Here is a 327-nt window from a genome sequence, read left to right on the forward strand (position 1 = left end):
CCAATCCTAAAGGGTTTGGATCTCTTTTCCCAAATCCTGGGAAGCGGGGGAGCTGTGGAGCTGCTCAGAACTCCACAATTTAATTATTCCCAGAGGTTATTCCCAGGGGTTTTTCCATCCCCCTGGCTCCGTTTGCAGCTCTCCAGTGAGGATCAAAGCCTGGCCACGACGCCTCAGAGCAGATGGATCTTCCCAAAGAATTCCCCCTTTTTTTTTTTTTTTTTTTTTTAATCCTCCCTCTCCCCCACTTCGAAATTCCCAAGGTGGGATCAGAAAATCCAGCGGGATTGGAAAATCCAACGGGATCAGAAAATCCAGCAGGCTCAG

The sequence above is a fragment of the Cinclus cinclus genome, chromosome 24 (genome assembly GCF_963662255.1).
Source record: "Cinclus cinclus chromosome 24, bCinCin1.1, whole genome shotgun sequence".
NCBI lineage: Eukaryota > Metazoa > Chordata > Aves > Passeriformes > Cinclidae > Cinclus > Cinclus cinclus.